A 21,643-nucleotide genomic window follows, 5' to 3' on the forward strand; every position below is an offset into this window, starting at 1 on the left:
GATTAAAAAGGAAAACAAGTGCAATGAATAAAAAAGTTATATACATAGTAGATATTAATCCAACTATATCAAAATTCACTTTAAATGTGAATAATCTGAATACACCAACTAAGAGTCAGTGAGTCAGACTGTCAGGTGGATACAGTCAGGTGTCAGAGTGGACTAAAACCAAGATTCAAATATATGCTATCTACAAGAAGCCCACTTTAAACATAAAGACATGATTATAAACAAAGGGATGCCAAGGGAAATGGGGAGCTGTTTTTATAGAGTATAGAGTTTCAGTTTCACGAGATGAAAAATTTCTGGAGATTCATTGCACAGCAACATAAAAATATACTTAACCCCATTGAAATGTACACTTAAAAAGGTTTATGTTAATTATGTGCATTTTATCACAAAAAGCAGAGAGATATCTATTCAAGTCCTTTGTCCACTTTTCTTTAATTCAAGTACAGTCAATTACAATGTGTCAATTTCTGGTGTTCAGCACAATGTCCCAGTCTTGCATATACATACATATATTCGTTTTCATTTTTTTCCATTAAAGGCTATTACAAGATATTGAGCATAGTCCCCTGTGCTATACAAAAGAAACTTTTTTAAAATTACATATAGTAGCTAACACTTTGTCCACTTTTTAACTGAGCTGTCTTTTTATTCCTGAGTTGTAAGGGTTCAAATTATATGTATCTTTCTTTTGTTGCCTGTGTTTTTTGCATCTTATTTAAGAGACCATGGCCAAATTCAAGGTCTTGAAGATTAGCCCTTATGTTTTCTCCTAAGATTGTCACAGTTTTAGCTCTGAAATTTAGGTATTTGATCCAATTTTAGTTGTTGTATATGGTATGAGGTAAGGGTCCAACCTTCTTTCTTTCACATATGGATGACTGACCCAGCACCATTTACCAAAGAGACTTTAAAGATGAGTACAGAGCTTTTGTTGGGGATGATAAAAGTTTTCGGTATAGATGGTGGTGATTTTTACATATTGTGAATGTACTTAATGCTATTGAATTGCACACTTACAAATGGTTAAAATGATAAATATTCTATATATTTTATCACAATAAAAACAAAAGATACTACCACCCACCAGAATGGACATAATTAAAAAGATGGACAATACATGATGTTGGTGAGGATGTGGAAAAACTGGAACCCTTATACACTGCTGATGTGAACATAAAATGGTACTTTGAAAAAGTTTTGACAATTCCTCAAAAAGTTAAACAGTTTCCATATGACCCAGAATTCCAAAAAGAAATGAAAATAAATGCCCACACAAAAATTCATATACAAATTTTCATAGCAGCATGATTCATAATAACCAAAAAGTAGAAACAAACCAAATATCCATCAAATGATGAATGGAATATTATTCACCAATAAAAAGGAATGAAGGTCTGAGTCATGGTACAACATGGATGTATCTTGAAAGTATTATGTTAAATGAATGCAGCCTGTCACAAAAGACCACATATTGTATGATCTCTTTTATATGAAATGTTCAAAATATGCAAGTCCCTAGAGGTAGAAGGTAAAATAGTGGTTGTCAGGATCTGGGATAGAAACATGGGGAAAAATGAGGAGTGACCACTAATTGGTATGGGGTTTCTTGTTGGAGTGATGATAATGGCTGTACAGATCTGTGAATATACTAAAACCAATGAACTGTACTGTTTAAATGGATAAACTGTAGTTTGTGATTTATATCAATAAAGTTTTTTTAAGTGAACTGGATTTTAACTGAGTTGCTTATAGATCTTTTGACAGCAATTGCACTTGAATTTTGACCTTTCATACAATCTCTACACTGAACAAGAATTAGGGGAAAAAACTGACTCAAACAAAAAGTTTAACATGATCTGAAAATAATATTTGAAAATCTTTAGCTTTAAAAGCAGCAATCAGGAGTAATCAAACTATTATTGCTTTAACTTTTTGGTTCAGCACAGATTATAAAACTATAGCATGGAAACAGACATTAAAATAAACAGTTATCTGTATCTTTTTAAAACTTACCTGTCAAGCTAGATAATTACTTTGTTGCCTTTTGAGGTCAAGTAGTAGTAAACACTGACTGATTATATTATAAATAAGGTAGAAAAAGCACAGGTTCCTTCCATCCAGGATCTCACCCTAGGATATCAAGTCTTTCTCTACTTTCTGAAAAATTCTATTTCAGTATTAAGAAAAAAAACCAAGTGTCCAAACTTTCATGTTCACCCAGGGCACAAGATTTTACAATACAATTTTACAATGTCTATTCTCTATAACAAGACTTTTTTGGCCTTCAACTCTACCTGACTCTTATTATTATATTACTCTTTCTACTTAACATTAATTGTTCAACATTAATTTTGTAGTGGGACATAAGAAGGACCAATGTATCAGACAGTCTGGTGGAAAGTTTGTGTCACAAATAAGGGAAGATAAATGGTATTATCCCTTTTAATTCTTCAGAGACCCCTCTAAGTATCCTCTAAAATACCTAGAGTTTTTAAATCCACATGCTTCTCTTGACCCTTGGGAAGTATTAACATTTTATACTTGAAGAATTTCTGGAAATACAACAAACGAAAGAAAAGAAAAGAAAAAAAGGGAGGGGAACAAAAAAAAGTACTGAAACAGGAAAAACACTGGTGTCTATTTCACAACATCTCAAAAAGTCATTCAGGCCTCCTAGTCATCTAAGGACATAAAAATTAAATATATGAGATGACAAGTCATATCTGGCATGGGTACCATAAAATAATCATCTTAGAAGATGAGTTTTACTTTTCTGAAAACAGAATCCAAAATTTACCACAACAAACAAGGCACTACTAAAATCTAAGACTTTCTCTTTGAGTCCCAAAACAAGATATATTAAAAATCCTTCATAAGTAAGTATACTGAATACAAAGAGCCACTACAAACCTCTTGAATACCACTGAATACTTCTCTAAAAACAAAAATGAGGCAATCTCTTCTTTCACAAAAACTCAGATCTAATTTATCTGAGTTAAAAAGCAGAATGGTGGTTCTAAATTTTGTAGAAGCCACCTTAAGACTTTATAGAAGTAAACTGAAGAATTCAAAAGGAACTGGTCAGAAACTAACTACATAACACATGCCTAGCTATTAAAGTTATGCAAAGATTAGCATGAAGACAGGACTCAACTAAGAAGAAACAAGTGAAAATGAGTAAGTTCTGCACTCTGTTAGATGAGGAGTACAAAATAACGAAACAAAACCTCTTCAAAGTCAACTCTATCCTCCAATCTCAAGACAACTAGAGTTCCTGGTCTGTGTGTACTCATTCTAATATTCGAGTATTTTGTCCTGTATGTGTAACCTAACTCTATGACAATCTTACCCCCAAACAACAATTCATTCCCTGTTGCTCTGGTTAAACTTCTTCATTTCTTTTCAATTGATGGCGCCAATCCTGGAAAATTTAGACTAATATCAAATATCAGAATGCAAATATCGTATCTTCTTTAACTATTAAATTATTTTCTTATAATTTCACAATGACTCAATAAAAAGAGATTCAGAAATGGCTAACATTCTGAGTTTCTAATTTTCCAGTCTGACTTTAACATCTGAAAAAGTTATATGGGTCTGTTTCTTTCAGTGGGCTGATGCCTCAGTAGAAAGATGAGCCATAATTTAGGAGTAATAATGTGAGCAAATTGGACTAAGAAATACAACTTACTAGTCATTCAAGCTTTTTTGAAAAATACTTTAAAGTATCTGTAAAGCATTAAAATTTCAAAACAAAGGCAATTCAGATCAGCTTTATAAATATCTCTTGCCTAAAAAACTTCCATTTAAACTCTTCCCAAACTGACATAAGGGTTCTAATCCAAATCAGTCAGATTTCACTTTTTATTGATGAGGAGTAAGATTCACTTATTCATTCTAGAGTAGTTACCAAATGCTGAATATATACTGAGTACTTGGTATTGCAATAAAAATAAATACATAAGACCTGACTTTAAGGAACTCACAACCTAATAATGAAGAAACACTATTAATTATGCCAGGAATAATCTAGAGAAGAAAGGGGAACGATCCCTATAACTGTGAATTTCCTAATTTTTAAAAATCTGATACATCTAACTTTTATACAGGTTCTTTTAGGGCTAAAACTCATATATATATATATATATATATATATATATATATTTTATTGAAGTATAATCAGTTTATAATGTTGTGTCAATTTCTGGTGTACAGCACAGTGCTTCAGTTATATAGGTACATACATATATTCATTTTGATATTCTTTTTCTCCATAAGTTATTACAAGATATTGACTATAGGTCCCTGCACTATTCACTATAAACTTCTTGTTTACCTATTTTATATATATAGTAGTTAGTATCTGCAAATCTCAAACTCCCAATTTATCCCTTCCTACTCCCCTTCCCCTGTGGTAACCATAAGTTTGTTTTCTCTGTCTGTGAGTCTGTTTCTGTTTTGTAAATAAGTTCATTTTTTTTTAGATTCCATATATAAGTGATATCATATGGCATTTTTCTTTCTCTTTCTGGCTTACTTCAATGACATTCTCCAGGGACATCCATGTTGCTGCAAATGGCATTGTTTTACATTTTTTATGGCTGAATAGTATTCCATTGTATAAATATACACAGCTTCTTTATCCAGTCATCTGTCGATGGACATTCAGGTTGTTTCCATGTCTTAGCTACTGTAAATAGTGCTGCTATGAACATTGGGGTGCATGTATCCTTTTGAATTAGGGTTCCTTCTGGATATATGCCCAGGAGTGAGATTGCTGGGTCATATGGTAAGTCTATTTTTAGTTTTCTGAGGAATCTCCATACTGTCTTCCATCATGGCTGCACCAAACTATATTCCCACCAACAGTGGAGGAGGGTTCTCTTTTATCCACAGCCTCTCCAGCATTTATCGTTTGTGGACTTCTGTATGATGGCCATTCTGACTGCTGTGAGGTGATACCTCATTGTAGTTTTGATTTGCATTTCTCTGATAATTAGGGATATTGAGCATTTTTTCATGTGCCTATTGGTCATTCATATGTCTTCATTGGAGAACTGCTTGTTTAAGTCTTCTGCCCATTTTTGGATTGGATTGTTTGTTTTTTTCTTATTAAGTTGTATGAGCTAGGGCTAAATCTCTTAACCTTATTTCCAGTACCTACTAACCTCCATTTTGAGAAGCAGAGTTTGCTAGAGTCATGAATTTCCTGAAGAATAGCTTGGGAAAGCAAACACTGAACCACACATGTTTCTGGTATTAAAAGAGAAAGGTAAAAAGGTTTTATACAGAATCAAGGAAAAATAAAGATCAGTTGAGGGTAGGAAATATGACAAATATTTGAAAAGCTTAGATTTATTCCATTTGAGTCTCATCTATCTAAATTCAATACATTCTATTCACTCAAACAAAAAAATAAGTACAAGTATTGCTGCCTTTATTTTCTAACAGAAGCATACCAAGTTCTTTCAAAAAAGGAATCTTTGGAGGGTTTTTATCAGGATGAAGTCACATTTTAGCTCAAAGGGAATGAATTTAGATTTAAGTAGATTAAAATACAAACTACCTTCAGATGAAGCAGAAATGCAATTTTACTTTACCCATTGTAACAAAATATGTTTTCCTCTAGAAGTTGATTTCAGAGTGAATCTGCATCCCTATATATTGTAATGCAAAAAGTACTTAAACCCAGTTTAGATAAGATTCTAATTTCTCTTTTGGTAAAGAGGAAAGGGGAGAAAAACCAAATCTAAGTTTTCTGAGAGAGTCACATATTCAAAGTCACATATTTCTTTATCTATAGCTAAATATTCAGTACTTTAAGCCTATCTATAAGTCATAAGTGAAATCATTTCATTTGTGGACCACAACTCAATTTTCAGTGAGTCCTAAAAAGTCCTCCAGATAAAAATACAGCTTATTTTCCTAATCAATAAAAACTGAATCAGATAAAGTCTGCAATGACAGCACTAGCTAAATGGAGTTTTGACAACTGCTGATTAAGATCTGAGATAGTATTAACTTTTTTACAGGAGCAATAAAACTGTCAATTCCAAAGGCAAAAGATATATAAACAGATTAGATCACTTTTGAAAATAGTGTTTGGCTTATCTTTAGAATGTAGTGAACTCAATGCTCTAGATGACAGACACCTGAGGTGGAAGGTATGAGAAATTAGCATCAGCTTATATTGTTATCTTTTATACTTTTTGATACATACATCAGAGCTATCCATATCTCTTTTCACGAAATGCATACCTAATCATTTCTGTCTCCAGCTATTAAATGTATTCACTCTGAAAAATAGAAAAGGAGAAGAGAAAGCAACTCAATTTTGGTAAGGGCTTATACTATGCTAGACATATCGTTGATTTTCATTTCAGTATTATTGTCTCTATCACACAGATGAAAAATTAACTCAGATGCTGGATAACTTTCCAAAGGTTACAAAGCAAGAGAACTGAATTCAAACCAAAATCTATCCCTCAATCATGTAATTCCAAGTTAAAGCAAGTTGAGACCATAGCTCAAATTGTCTGAATTTTATTCCAGAGGACAGGAGATGAATCCATTTTCCATTATTTCCTCTCCCCAAGAGTAGAAAATACCAAATGCAAGTGAACTTCTTACTGAAGTTAAATGACAATGCCCAAATAATTTATAAGATATTCTTTGAAAAATTCCTCTAATACAGGAAAAACAATGAGTAAACAATAATATGGTTTTGCTTCATTTGTATCTTAAGGAAAGCCTGATATTTAACATTTAAAATGAGAACAATTACAGTTCATTTACTCTCTCTTATAATAATATTCCAGGTGTGGAAGTTTTAGCTTATCGTTGCTAAGGACTCCCCTCCACATCCTCCTTCCCTAACAAGACCACTATAGAAAGTAGAATGTAAGAAAAAGTATGATGTACAAAATATAATGTCACCTAAAATCCCACCATCCAGAGGTAATTAGAAGGGAAAATGTTAACACAGATGTTTGGTTTTAACAAAATTGAATGGTTACTTTACTACTTTATAAACTTTCCTCTCCATTAATATAAAGTGAGTATTTTCCTGCATCATTATTTTCCAAAACATAAATTTTAATGGCAGCATAATATTCCACCATGTAAAGATGCTAGAAGTTTTTTTCCAAGCTATCAGTACTAAAAAATAGATATACTTTTTATATGCAGCTGCCTACTAATAGGATATGGCTGCTAAATTTTAAAATCAATTTTTATTTATTCAGAACACAAATAGCACAGGGGAACAAAAGGAATCTGTGCACTGACTATTATGAAAAAGGTTAGCTAAGAGAAGTAAGCTGACATTTATATTCATTTAAAAAATTACCAATACTTGTTTGTGCTGGTAATTTAAGTGCTGTTATAGTTGTCTACAAAAACACATTGACCAGGATGAAGAACTATAGAATAAGAAAATTCTCAGACTGCCAGTTGAAGTGTAAATTAGTAAAACCAGTATGGAGATCAACTTGGCAATTATCTTACAATAAGAAATAAAAAATGAAATTGACTTCCTAAAGAAACTGTAGCATATGTTAAAAGGAGACACATTTAAGAAGGCTCTTGGTAACATTTTTAATAGCACCAAATTAGAAAAAAGTTCTAAATATTCACCAATGGTAGGTAGATAAATTATAGTGTACCCGTAGAACTCAAAACTAATGAAAAGTGAGCAATCTAGATCAGTGCTGTTCAATAGAGACATACTGTAAGCCACAAATATAACTTAAAATATTCTAGAGGCCACATTTTAAAAAAAAAAGAAAAAGCAGGTGAAATTAATTTGAATATCTTATTTAATCCAATATATCCAAATTATCATTTCAATATGTAGTCAATGTAAAATAATTAGCAATGAAATATTTTACATTTTTTCTGTACTAAGTTTTCAAAATCCTGTATGCAAATACACTTCCAGCACATATTAATTCACACTAGCTACATTTCTAGTGCTCAATAGCCACAGATCGTAGTTGCTACTGAACAGTGCAGATCTACCTCAAAATCCCAAAAACAACACTGAACCAAAAAAGGGAGTTGCAAAATCATATGTACTGTATGGTATCACTTAAATAAACTCATTAAACTGAAAAGATTCTAAATAATGTTTATAAATATGTAGAAACTTATCCATACATGTATACATGTTGAGAAAATATTTTAAAATCCATGAGACTTCATCTCTATCTGTGATGTTTTATTTCTTTAAAAGAAATCTAAAGCAAACATAAGATTTCATAAAGCTAGGTGGTAGGGGCAGAGATGTTCATATTATATTTTTATCTGAAATGTTCCCCAATTAAATAACTAATTCAGAATATACATGTTTCAGAACTCTCTTTACTTATTTCTGTTTACATTAAATAACTCAAGTCTGAAAATATGCTAATGAACTATTTAGAATGTAAACTTATTTCAATTTGCTCTACATAGAGCAAAAGCATCCTTCTGTCCTTCATACAAGTTTGATGATACAAGGTAAAGATAAACTTCAAAAAATTAAGTAAAGAATTGACAAATTTACCTCCTTTATTTATTCAATAAGCATTTACTATATGGCTATTATGAGCCTTTAAAAAGTTCATAATGTGGTAAAAATAGTTTTTTCAGCCACAAGGTATGTAGTCATGTGGAGATCAAAGAATATTTAGGCATTTTACAGAATACCAAGATAAAGAAGTGCTAAACACTGAAACAGTGACTTCTGGCCCTCAGAGTTATTGTTTAATGGAAAATTCTAAAAGAGAGTCCTAAAATAGCATATTAGTTTAGCGTACCACAATGGGACACACAATGTCTTCCTAGAATAGATTTTTTTTAAAGACCAGTGGAAACACATGTGCAAAACCCTCATTATTCATTCTGCTTAGTTTTGGTTAAATATGAATTACTGGTACATAACCTAAATATTCTAATAAAGGTTCATGGTGTATGAAAGCAAAGTTCAAAATGAGAAGCACTGAAACCACTGAAACCATGGAGACTATGAGTGGTCACAACACAGGACTTCAGATATAAATGGCCACTCACAACAATAAAGTTTACACAAAAAAGAAATCTGAAAAAAACCTAGTTGAAAAACAAAGTTGAAAAGATAACTTTAAAAACTGAACCTCAGTTATACTGATCTCTAGAATTTACTTTGAAATGAGTAAGAAGATAGGATGAACTGCTGCATCAATGAAGAGTTTGATAAATGGATAAATACGTGATAAAATAAGTGTAGTAAAATGTTAAACGTAGAATCTAGGTGGTGAGTATATGTAAAATTCTTTCAACAGTGCTGAAAGTTTGAAATTGTTCATAATAAAATGTTGAAAATTTTATACTTCAGTAATGTGAGAGTATAACAGCTTCTTTCAGTTATGATGGATGCCAAACACCTAATACACTATAACTTAACAAAAATCAAGAAGGCAACCTGTTCTTTGTATTGACATTGAAAGGAAAAAAGATCCATTTGTCCTTTTGCAAATACTAATTCGTTTCAGGTGAATACTCCATGGTATAGTTTGTTTAAAAAAAACTTCAATACAATAATACGATGTCTGGAATTTGTTTCAAAGTAATCCAGTGAGGAGAACTTGGATAGGTATACAGAAAATTCAACTTACCATGAGATGATAATTGTTTAAGATGGTGACAGGTACTTGCGGAGTTCTATTTCTTTCTTTTGAATATGTTTATAACTTTTCAGAATAAAAAAATTTAAATATATAGAAGCTATTATTTTAATACTGAGTTCACTGTCTTATATCCTACAATAGTGGCCTGTACACAGTGGTGTCGCAATTTTTTAGGTAAGCATTTACAGAATTAAGAAGCATGCCAATTATACATCAAAATTGTGAAGTATGCCAGTTATGCAAAGTAGAAACTTCACAATGCAACAAAGGGCACAAATTACTTTGATATTAGAAAAAGAAACTTTCTGATCAAAAATAACTATGTCACTGATTAATTGCACACCCTTGGAAAGCTCCCTTAGCCTCTCTGAGCTATACTGTAGTGATTTTAGTAAATAATCACCTCATCTTAATTTAAATAATAATGAAACAACTCTGAAACATGGGAACAAAAATACAAGGAATCAAGAAGATTCTAAATATCCCAGTGTCATAACAACAGAACTATAGATAATTTATGTCCTTGAGATTGTCGTAGTGATAGAAAAATGCAAAAATCACTTTAAGAACTAACAAGTATTCTTTATTTCTTGAACAAAAGTTATGACACACTTGACAGAAAAATATTCTACTTTCTTACTGAATTGTTTACAAAATACACAGAAAAATTTGAATGGATTATTAAAAACAAAGTACTGCATCAAGAACCCTGCACTGGGAGTCAAATAATCTTGGTTCTAGTTCTAATTACTAATTAGAGTATGACCTTAAGCAAATTGCAACCTTGGTAGAGCTCAATTTCCTCAATTGTAAAATTAGAAAACTTAACTGTAAGATAACTTGTTAGGATACTTTTCAGTTATTAAATTTGCTTCTGAAAGGGATCATCTATACAACTTCATATTTGATTTAAAGAGTAAGTCAGCTCCATGTCTACTCCTAGATACTATAACTAATTAGCAATTCCTTTTTCTTCTGTAATGTACTGATGCCAACATCCCCCCATTGTAATTCACACAATCCTGTCCTTGGACTAAAGGAAAAGTCTAGCTCACTTAAGGAGATCCACCCCCAAACTGCGTTTCTGAAACGCTACTACCTCTCTCTTTTTATCTAGGCTATGTCATAGGATTGTTTTATAACCCAAAAGTTCATAGGGACAAAATTTTAGAGCTAAAAGCACTTTAAAATGAGGGGCTGGACTAGATAAAAAGGACAAAACTGAGACCCAGAGTTACATAACTATCAGAAGAGCCAGAACTGAAAGTTACAGAAAGCAAGTGCTTTTTCAATATTTCACTCTATTAATAACATTATATCAAATGACCTGAAAATACCTTGACTTATTTTATATTACCCAAAGTTCCAAAGTTATTTAATTCTCTTACCAACAATTAGTAAATGATCAAAGAACCATAAACATTCACAACCTTTGATGCACTAATCCCTCTCTTAGTAACATAAATTAAAGAAATTATCTTTTAAAAAGTATTATAAAGCATGAAGTTGTTGTCACATTATAAAAACTAAATTAGAACTTTAATCAGTGTTAAGAAAATTATGGTACAACCAAATGGATTAAAAATAACTATGAAAGAAACAGAAAACAGAATAGAAGTTACCAGGGGATGGAGGGAGGAAGGAATGGAGAATTACTGTTTAATGGGTACACAGTTTTTCCCTTGGGATGATGAAAAAGTTCTGCAGATAGTGGTGATGGTTACACAACACTGAATGTATTTAATGCTGCTAAATTGTAAACCTTAAAATAATTAAAATATTAAATTTTTGCTGTGTATTTTACAAAAATAAAGATGAAAAACTAACAATGCAAGCAACAGTTTAAGTGAAAACTTCGATTCCCAAATTTAATCAAAACTAGAACTACATGAACTTTATAAATGCACACGTCCAAGAAATTTAAAGAACTATGGGACAAGGGAAAGCAAACCACTGTTGTAAGCCAGCAGTTCTCTCTCAATGGAGGCAACTTGGGCCCCAGGGAACATGTGACAAATGCTAAACACCTTACAATGCACACAAGAGTCCCCCTACCACAATAAATAATTCTCTGTCCCAAAACGTCAACAGTGATCCTGTTGAGAAATCCTGCTTTAAAAGTAACAAGATTTAGAGAGTTCTTTTTTAATGTGTCTCTATTATTTTTAATAACTGCATGATAAATAAAAATGCTTTAAAGGCTCAGAGTTCTGGGCTTTTATCTTGTCCTACAAACCTTCAACACAATCCATAATTTTTATTCAAAGAAAAAGAAATGGAACCAAAGTACAAAAATGGGAAAAGCAACAAACTGTTACACAGGGATTATTCTGCTACAAATTGTTCTTAAAAGGATCACAACAAAAAGAGCAAATCTGGGGTTGGCAAGCTTTCATACAATTTTATACAACTGTCCACATGTTACTTTTTTATTGTTTTCTATTATATTTTATTACTTCTCATTCCCATTTGTTTCATTACAGCAATTTATTTTCAAATTTGAGACCTGTTACTATTTTACACTATCATTTCTCCATGAAAATGTAACTTTAAAAAATATTTTTCTTCAAACACATCTTTGTAAATGCCACTGAAATTTGAAGAAATGAAATGAGACAATGATCTTTTTTTTTAAAAATCATAGTAATAAATGAATACTAGTAAGTGAAAGTTTACTGAGGAATAAAATATTCACATGATCTCAAAGTATCTCCCCCACAATCACTGGTTAAAAATGGGGGGAAATTAATTTTACACAGAGAATCTGGTGTATATCAATTTAACCAAGTGATCAAAAAAATTATTATCACCAGTAATGGTTCAATTGACATCATGTGTCTCCTATTAAGATGCATTAACAAGAACACACTGTCAGTTCTGTTGTACTTCTGCCAAAAATCCATAACCTTATTCTAATCATGAAGAAGCATCATAGAAACCCAAATTCATGGACATTCTAAAAAATTTAATGGCCTGTGCTTTTCAAAAATGTCATGGTCAGGGAAGACCATGAGAGGCAGAAGAACTGCTCCTAATTAAAGGACATTATAAGACCAACTGGAAACTTAGAATATGGATTTTGGATTAGAGTAGCGTATAAATTTTATCAATTGATAATTCCCCTGTAATTGTGTAAAATATTCCTGTCCTTTGGAAATACTGAAGCATTTGGAAAAAAGGGGCATGATGTCTAATACTTATACTCAAATGATTCAGAAAAAAGTAAATGAATATAACAAGAAAATGTGCAAATGATAAAGTACTTGGGATAAAATGTTAACAATGGTGACTCTAGACAAAGGCTAAATAATTCTTTGTACTAGTCTTGTAATGCTTCCATAAGTTTGAGATAATATCAAAATAAAAGTTACCAAAACTTTAGTAGCATTTTAACTTTTCTTCAGGTATCTTCCTTTTCTCAGGACACAGAATTATTACAGGAGTCCAGTTTTAGTTAATCTGACTACAAATCCAATCCAAGAAAGCAGGTAAGAGTTTAAAATATATCACTCTCACAATTTGCTTGAAAAACCAGACAACTCTGTACATTTGCCTGCTACATTCTTGCTTTAAATACCAAGAACTATCATCAGTGTTGATACTATAAAAGAATTTTGACAAATAGAGGATGAAAAAAAGTCTCCACAAACAATGATACGATTTAAGAACAACGTATTTGACATCTAGTTTTATTTTTATATAAATCTCTATCTCTTCCTACTTTATAGGCTAGAGTTACCTTCTTTTTTTCTTAAACTGAAATATAATTGATTTACAATATTGTGTTAATTTCAGGTGTACGGCATAGTGATTCAGTATTTTTGCAGATTATATTCCATTACAGGTTATTGTAAGATAACAGATATAATTCCCTGTGCTATACTGCACATCCTTATTGCTTATCTATTTTAAATATAGTAGTTTGTATCTGTTAATTCCATACTCCTGATTTGTCCCTCCTCCCTTTGGTAACCATTAGTTTGTTTTCTATATCTGTCAGTCTGTTTCTGTTTTGCTGTCTACATTCATGTGTATTATTTTTTTAGATTCCACATATAAATGATATCATATAGTATTTGTCTTTCTCTGCCTAACTTATTTCACAAGCATTAATATTATCTAGGTCTATAACATTATCTAGGTTGCTGCAAATGGCAATATTTCATTCTTCTTTATGGTTGAGTAATATTCAATCACACACACACATATATATACATACCACATCTTTCTTAATCCAACTGTCTATTGATGGGCACTTGTGTTGCTTCCATATCTTGGCTACTGTAAACAGTGCTAACTATAAACACTGGAGTACATGTATCTTTTCAAATTAGTGTTCATTTTTTCCAAATATATACCCAGGAGTGGAATTGCTGGATGATATGGTAGTTCTATTTTTAGTTTATTAAGGAATCTCAATATTGTTTTCCATAGAGGTTTCACCAATTTACACTCCCACCAACACTGTACGAGGGTTCTCTTTTTAGAGTTTATCTTCTTGAGTTCAATATCCACCATGTGCTTTTTATCATTTCACTATATAATTATTGTTCTTTTTAAAAAGTTGAACATACTACATATTGCTCTAAAGACTTTTAAAGTATTTGATGCTTTTCTATAATTAAAAGGCAAAAAAAATGAAACAGCATAGCATTGAAAAGCCTTTTCAATTCTGACCCCAACTGCCTTCCTTTTTTTCAACTCTAATTACCCATATCCTCTCCAATCACACTTAACGTCTTGCTGTTCTCAAGGCAAACAAGAGCCCTTTTACCAAGTCTCTAGACTTTCTACCACCTAGAACATCTCCTTTCCTAAAAAATGTCACCACTTTGCCTTAAGACCGAACTCAAAACTGCCATCTCTCTCTTTGGAAAATACTTGCCATCAACTTTCCAAGGCAATTTTTGCTGTTCTTCCATAGTTCTTGGTTCATATCTCTGTAACTGTACTTAACCATACCACAGCATATTTGAGCCATTAACTCCTCCACTTAGCTCAGTATTAATTTTCTGTGAATCCCTATGATCTAGAATAGTAGTTCTCAAATGTAAGGATTGTGCCACCCCCACACCACCACCACCCAAAGGGACCATCCAACTAAACATTTTTGGTTGTCATAACTGGCGGGGGGGTGGGGTTGCTACTGGTATCTACTGGGTAGAGGCCAAGGATACAATGCACGCATAGGACAGCCTCCCATAACAAAGCATTATCTGGACCAAAATGTCTATAATGCCAAGTTTAAGAAACCTTTATCTAAAACAATGCTTGGCTCACATTAAGCCTTTGAAGTGTGTTAAAATAGAACCAAACACTGATTTGAAGCATTCAGAAATGTAAAAAAAAATAAAAGCTACATAATATGGGACAGTACAGGTTCAAGATTAGCCAAGACAGTACAAAGAACAACAATATGGGTATTCATGCCCTAGCAGATGTCAAGGCTTCATAAAAAAGTTATTAACAAAATGTGGCACTGGCACAGGAATTAAAACAAACACACCTGGAATGACATCATACACAATGGAAAAGCAAGCAACTCTAAATTCTGTTTCTCCATTATAGCAACAATTATGCTGGTAAAAATTGTCAGAATCAACTTTTTGGGAACTCTACAATCCAATCAAAACATTACAACTATCAGGGAAGCACTTAATAGAAAAAGCTGCTGAACTTCAGAATGAGAGCACCATAATGTTTTAAAGTATTCACCTATCATGCCCCACTCTTCGGCTAGCTGGCAGCCATGAAGACAGTGGCCCACATTTCTAGTTCAAGCTGCAAATGTCAAAAAATAATACGGAGCTTATTCTCAAAGAACTGTGGTTGTATGTTTTTCACCTGTTTGGTGGTTATCTGACAGACTGAGTCATAGGTCTGCCTTTCTTTCACCCACCTCAGAATGTTCTCAGGAGGAGAAAGTTCCTGGGATGAGGAGGGTTTGTCCAAAGCATTTAAAGGCAATTATACTATCCACAGCCACTTGGGGCAATGGATAGCAAGGGGACCAGGCACTAGACAGATGTAAAAGGATGGGGAGGAAGAAGCTGGAGAAAGAGATACATGGAAGGAATAAAGACTCTAAATCTCCTATATATATCAGAGAATTTGGAAGACCACATATATGCCCAGGGCAGGACACATGCTCAGAAAAGATAGAAGGCCGTAAGCTTTCACCTATGGTTGACCTTTAGTCTCCACACAATCAGGAAGTGAGGGCTAGGGAACAGTTTTAAATGAAATGGCTAAGCCCTGAGAAGTGTTCCAACACTGAGCCAATCTGCCAAGATTGAGAGAGTTGTTTTGTTTTGGTAGGGGGTTTTTGTTTGTTTTTTGTTTGGTTGGTTGTTTTTGCTTCTAAGCATTTAAGGAAAACTCTGTCAAATGACTAACTGACCAATAATCTACCAGAACAAACACTTTAGTGTCCACACATACAAAGAACACAGTCATAATAAAAACAGGTTATAAAGTTCACTAAACAAGAACTACAACCCACAACAAGCAGTAAGAAGAAACCCTAGGGAGGGGGAAGAATGTTTGCCAGTTACTACATTACAATATTCAAAATGTCCATTTTCAACAAAAAGTTACAAGCATGCAAAGAAACAAGAAAAGTGTGGCCCATTCACAGGGGAAAAAAGGAAATTAACAGAACTGTCCCTGTGGAAGCCCAGATGCTGGAATTAGTAGGCAAGGACTTTGAATCAACTGTCTTAATATACTCAAAAAGAGCTAAAGAAAACCATGAACAGGAAAAAAAAAAAAAGGAAACTAGGATGCCTTATCAAGGTAAAAAATATCCAGAAGAATTTATAAAATGGAAATCAAATAAAATTTTAGAACTGAAAATTACAATGATAGAAATGAAAAATTCACTATTGAGGTTCAGCAGAAAATTTGAAAATTCAGTGAACTTAAATACAGCCCCATTAAGACTACCTGTAAGAAGCAGAGAGGTAAAATAATGAAGAAAAATGAAGAGAGCATCAGAAACTTGTGAGACACCATCAAAGATGCCAACACATTCACAATGAGAGTCACAGAAGGAGAGGATAGAAGCAGAAGATAAGAAGTAGAAATAACAGCCAAAACTTAACACATTTCATGAAATACATGAATCAAAGAAGCACAATTAACTCTGAGTAGCATAAACAGAGATCTATACTGAGACAAAACATAATTAAACTGTCAAAAGCCAAAGAAAATCTTGACATCAACAAGAGAATGACGAGCACAAGGGATCTTCATTAAGATAAACAGCTAAACACCATAGAGACCAGAGAACAGTGAGATGATGTTTTTAAGTGCTGGAGAAAAAAACTATTAACCAAGAATTTCATATCTAGCAAATGTACCTTTGATAAATGAAGAAGAAACGTGCCAAAAAAACAAAAGCTGAGGGAATTCACTGCTAGCGTATGCGTCCTACGAGAAATGCTAAAGAGAGCCCATCAGGCTGAAATAAAAGAACACCACAGTATAATTCAGAGCTTTATTATAAAATAAAGAACAATGATAAAAGTAACTACATGGGTAAATACCAAAGCCAGTATTTGTTTGGGGGGGATGGGGACAGGGTTAACTATTCAATCTCTTTACTTGAATTGACAATCAAAAACACCCCAAAAAGAAAAACCCAGGACCAGATGGCTTCTCTGATAAGTTGGTAAGTTCTACCAAACATCTAATGAAGAATTGTCACCAATCCCTCTCAAACTCTTCAAAAAAAATAGAAGAGGAAGGAATACTTTCTAACTCATTCTATGAGGCCAGCATTACCCTTACACCACAAAGACATCACAAAAGAAAAAAAAGAAAAGAAAAGAAAACTACAAACCAATATCCCTTGTGAATACTGGTGCAAAATTCTAAACACAATATCAGCAAACAGAATTTAATAACACATTAAAAGAATATACACCATGACCAATTGGGATTTATCCTAGGAACGCAAAGTGTGACATAAAAATAAATCAATGTAATATACTACATAAAATAGAAAAAAAGGGAAAAAATGACATAATCATCTAAATTGATAGAGAAAAAGCATTTTATAAAATTCAACCCCCTTTCACAATAAAAACACTCAAATAACTAGGAAGAGAAAGGATTTCCCACCTAGAATCATCATAGATACTGGCCTGAAATTTTCTTTTTTTGTAGTTGTCTGTCTGGTTTTGGTATCAGAGTAATGGTAGCCTCATAGAAAAATTTGGGATTGTACATATCCAGAAAAAACAAGAACACTAATTTGAAAAGATACAAGCGCCCCAATGTTCATAGCAGCACTATCTACAATAGTGAAGACATGGAAGCAACCCAAATGTCCATCAACAGACAAATGGATAAAGATACCATGTGCATGTGCGTGTGCGTGTGTGTGTGTGTGTGTGTGTATTATATACATACAATGGAATATTACTCAGCCATAAAAAAGAATGAAATTCTGCCATTTGCAGTCACATGGATGGAGCTAGAGAATATTATGCTTAGTGAAATACCTCAGACAGAGAAGGACAAATACTATATGATATTACTTCTATGTGAAATCTAAAAAAATACAAATGAATATATATTAGCAAAGCAGAAAAGGACTCACAGAGATAGAAAACAAACTGGTGGTTATGACTGGGGACAGGGCAAATTAAGGGTATGGGATTAAGAGATATATACTACTATGTATAAAATAGATAAGCAACAAGGATATATTGTATAGCACAGGGAATTACAGCCATTATCTGGTAGTAAGTTTTAATGGGGTATGAACTGTAAAAATACTGACCTACTACACTGTACACCTGAAAGTAACATAATACTGTAAATCACCTAACTTCAATAAAAGAATTACACATGCAAAAAAATGGACCAAAGACCTAAACATAAACAGTAAAATCATAAAATTCTTAGAAGAAAGCAGAGGAATAAATCTTCATGACTTTAAATTTGGCGATGATTTCTTGAACATAAAAGAAAAGAAAAAGTAGATAACTAGGTCTTCATCAAAATTCAAAACTTCTGTGCATCAAAGAACACTACCAAGAGAGTGAAAAGACAACCCATAGAACAAGGGAAAATATTCCTAAATTATATATCTAATAAGGGATTAATATCAACAATTTATAAATGACTCCTACAACTAAACAAAAAAACAAACAACCCAACTTAAAACAGACAAAAGACTTCAACAGACATTTCTCCAAAGAAGATATACAAACGTCCAATAAGCACATGTTAAAAGATTCTGTACATTATTAGTCATTAGGGAAATGCAAATCAAAACCATAATAAGATAGTACTTCACACCCATTAGGATAACTATTAACAAAAAAACATAATAGTGCAGCCACTGTGAAAAAAGTTTGGTGGTTCCTCAAGAGATTAAAAATAGAATTCCACTTCTAGGTATATACCTGAAAGAACTGAAAGCAGGGATTCAAACAGGCATTTGTACACCAATGTTTACAGGAGCACTATGCACAACAGCCAGAAGACAGAAACAACACAAATGTGTATCAACAAATGAATGGATAAACTAAATGTGATTCATGCATACAATGAATGGAGTAACATTCACCCTTAAAAAGGAATGAAATTCTGACACATGCTACAAAATGGATGAACCTTAAAGATATTAACCTAAGTGAAATAAGCGAAACACAAAAGGATAAATATTGTACAATTCCACTGATACAGAAGTACCAAGAAGAGTCACAGAGACAGAAAGTAGAACAGCAGTTACCAGGGTTTGGGGGAACAGGAAGACGGAATTACTGTTTAATGAGTTGAGTTTCAACTTGGGATGATGAAAAAGTTCTGGAGATGGGCTGTGGTGATGACTGTACAACAATGTGAATTAACTGTATACTTAAAAATGATTAAAATGGTATATTATGTTTTGTAAATTTTATCACAATTCAATTTATTTAAGCCAAAACTTTGAGGTTTTCTTGCAGGTCCTACAAGATTTGAGACCCTGTTATCACTATGGCCTTCCCTCCTACTAAGATAAAGCCTTAGAAGAAACTACAACATGCCACATTATGACACTTGCCCTGATCAATAATAACACTGAACACTTAAAATGTACATGGCATCTTATTTAATATTGACTGATCTGAATTCTTCTTTACTTTTAATATTCATTTTCAGTGAAGATAATTATCAAGAGTTAGCTTTCCAAGTAAGCACAGAATTGAGTTAAGATTTTAACATGGGTCTTTCTTACCAAAGCTATCCTGACTTTCATGCTATGATAGAAAAGTTGGATTCCCCACAATGTACAGACATTTGCAAATATGCAGAAGAATCCCCAAAACTTTCAATAAACAGTACATAGTAAATTTTATTCACTATTAGTAGAAATTATTTCTCACTACTCATCTCCTGTCTCTAATCACATTTTACAGGATTTATAATCTAATACTGAAAATGTCTCAGTTGAATCTATTTTATATTGAGTATTGCTTGGTCTTTTTAAATAGGTTCCGAATAAGCTTCCTTAAATAAAAAATAAAATAAAATAAAATAAACCACAATGCAGTATCACTTTACACCCACTAGAGCAGCCATGTTTTTCAAAAATAAATACAACAGAAAATAACAAGTGTCAGCAAAGATGTGGAGAAATTAAAACTCTCATTCATTGCTGGTGGGAACATTAAGATGTACAACTGTGGAAAACAGTTTGGCATTTCCTAGTAAGTTAAACACAGAATTACCACACGGTTCAGAAATTCCACTCCTTGGTATATACCCAAGAGATATGAGGCACATATGTCCAAAACCATGTACACAAATGTTCATAGTAGTACTATTAACAATATCCAAAAGGTAGAAACAACTTAAATGCCTATCAACTGGTGAATGGATAAACAAATGGAGGATATCCTAATAGAATATTCTTGGGCCATAAAAAGTAATTAGGTACTGATACAAGCTTCAATATAGATAAACGTTCATATTGTATGGTTCCATTTATATGAAATGTCCAGAATAGGCAAATCCATTGAGCTAGAAAGTACATTAGTGTTTGCAAGGGGATAGGAGGAGTATTGGGAAATACAGGGTTTCTTTCCAGAATAAAGGAAATATTTGGGAATTCGATAATTATGATGGTTGCACAACACTGTGAATATACTTAATGTACTTAATGCCACTAAACTGTACACTTTCGAGTTGTTAAAATGCTAAATTTTTTATGGTATTTTATAACTTAAAAAAGGAATATACAAATAAGGTTAGTAACTCTAATCTTTGTCCATTAATGTTCTCCCTTCCAGCCTAAGATTAATCTTTAAAATCTGTTTTGAAAGTTCATAGATGTGTATGTATAAGCTATCTCCATATTTGTTGCCAGAAAAATATATTTATATAATCCATTAAATATCAATAAATATTCATTCATTAATATAATTCATTAAATATATTTAGATAATTCATTAAATATATTAAATATATCATTTATATAATTCATTAAGTATCTTTTTGTCTTGTGTTATTCACTTTTAGTCTAAAAGCATTTAAGGGCAGAACCTAGGATACTTCTCATTTTATTAGGCTCAGCACCAACAGTACCTACTTGGGCAAATTAAACACTACTTAGAATATGTCAGAAAATATCAAGCTTTCCAAAACATTTAAGGGGGGAGGGTATAGTCAGTGGTAGAGTGCATGCCTAGCATGCACGAGGTCCTGGGATCAATCCCCGGTACCTCCACCAAAAGTAATTTATCAACAGATAAACCTAATTACTTCCCAAAAAAATTTTTTAAAAAAGAAACAATAGAGGACTGAGCAAATTCCAGTCTACTGTTTTACATACATAGATAAAAATGCTCTAATGCAGGTAAAAAATTACCAATTTGAGTAATAAAACAGCAATATTTGAGTAAGATCTGTATTTTACCTTATTGTGTATAGTGATCTCTATATAGCATCCAAACAATTTTAACTGCAGTAACACTCACCATGTTCATGTA

General features: G+C 32.5%; 1 protein-coding gene across 10 annotated transcripts in view; it reads right to left on the bottom strand.

Annotated features, from left to right (window-relative positions):
• The window catches only part of ATRX (ATRX chromatin remodeler), a 229,103-nt gene that overhangs the window by 197,699 nt on the left and 9,761 nt on the right, over positions 1-21,643 (bottom strand). The window lies entirely within an intron of this gene.

The sequence above is a fragment of the Camelus ferus genome, chromosome X (assembly GCF_009834535.1).
Source record: "Camelus ferus isolate YT-003-E chromosome X, BCGSAC_Cfer_1.0, whole genome shotgun sequence".
Classification (NCBI taxonomy): domain Eukaryota; kingdom Metazoa; phylum Chordata; class Mammalia; order Artiodactyla; family Camelidae; genus Camelus; species Camelus ferus.